We start from the raw sequence: 1,425 nt of genomic DNA on the forward strand, positions 1-1,425 counted from the left end.
TCCCAGCTACTCAGGAGGCTGAGGCAGGAGAATGGCGTGAGCCCGGGAGGCGGAGCTTGCAGTGAGCTGAGATGGCGCCACTTTACTCCAGCCTGGGTGACAGAGCGAGACTCCGCCTCAAAAAAAACAAAACAAAATACAAACAAAAAACCAGTCACCCAACGTGGCCATAGGATTAGGTGAATATTCCCCAGATAATCTAGAGGGCACCAAAGAACAGTTCTCCAGAAAGTGACATGGTAATCCCCAGAAGGGAACGTGGCCCCTTAAGTAAAGCTGTCAATCTACAAGTTCTTGTCTCAGAAAGGGTGTGTCATTATCTATTATGGTCTCCTTTCTTAAATATAAACAGAGCCAAAGATCACCAGAAATCTGAGGAAAGCTATCATGTAAAAGATAGGTATCAAAAGAGACAGAAAAAAGAAAGCTGGTAATAACCAGTGAAGTAGAAGAAAATTCCAAAAGCAAACACGAAAACAAACACTAGAGGTAATCTAGTTCACCCTTGAATTATATTGGTGCCCCCAACCCCAACATAGTCAAAAATTCATGTATAACTTAATTTTTTAAATTTTTAATACTTATGGCTGATAATTATATGTACTTACGAGGGGCATGCGATGTTTTGACACAGTGGTACAATATGTAATAAATAAGGTATAGCTTTTGGCTTCCCCAGAGCTTACACACTGATAGGCTACTGTTGAGAAGCCTTACCAATATTATAAAGCTGATTAACACATTTTGTCATATGTATTATGCATAGTATTCTTCCAATAAACTAAGCTAGAGAAAAGAATATATTATTTAAAAGGCATAAGGAAGAGAAAACTGTATTTACTTTTCATAAAGTGGATCGTCGTAAAGATCTTCCTTTTTGTCTTCGTGTTGAGTAGGCTGAGGACGAGGAGGAACAGGACGGATTGGTCTTGCTGTGTGAGGGGTGGCAGAGGAGTAAGAGGTGGAGAAGACGGAAGGGGAAGAAGGAGAGGCCAGCACGCTCGGTATAACCTTTGTTGAAAACAAATCTGTGTATAAGCGGACCCGTGTTGTTCACGGGCCAACTGTATACTCAGAGATTTCTCCAAAAGAGTTGAATGAAACCAATACTTACATAAAACAAAAATATGGCTGGGTGCAGTGGCTCATGCCTGTAATCCCAGCACTTTGAGAGGCCTAGGTGGGTGGATCACGAGATCAGGAGATGGAGACCATCCTGGCTAACATGGTGAAACCTGGTCTGTACTAAAAACAGAAAAAAGAAAAAAATTAGCCAGGCGTGGTGGTGGGCGCCTGTGGTCCCAGGCTACTCTGGAGGCTGAGGCAGGAGAATGGCATGAACTTGGGAGGCAGAGATTGCAGTGAGCCGAGATCGTGCCACTGGATTCCAGCCTGGGTGACAGAGCGAGGCTCCATTTCAAAAAA

Source organism: Mandrillus leucophaeus, unplaced genomic scaffold, assembly GCF_000951045.1.
Source record: "Mandrillus leucophaeus isolate KB7577 unplaced genomic scaffold, Mleu.le_1.0 Scaffold498, whole genome shotgun sequence".
NCBI classification, from domain to species: Eukaryota; Metazoa; Chordata; class Mammalia; order Primates; family Cercopithecidae; genus Mandrillus; species Mandrillus leucophaeus.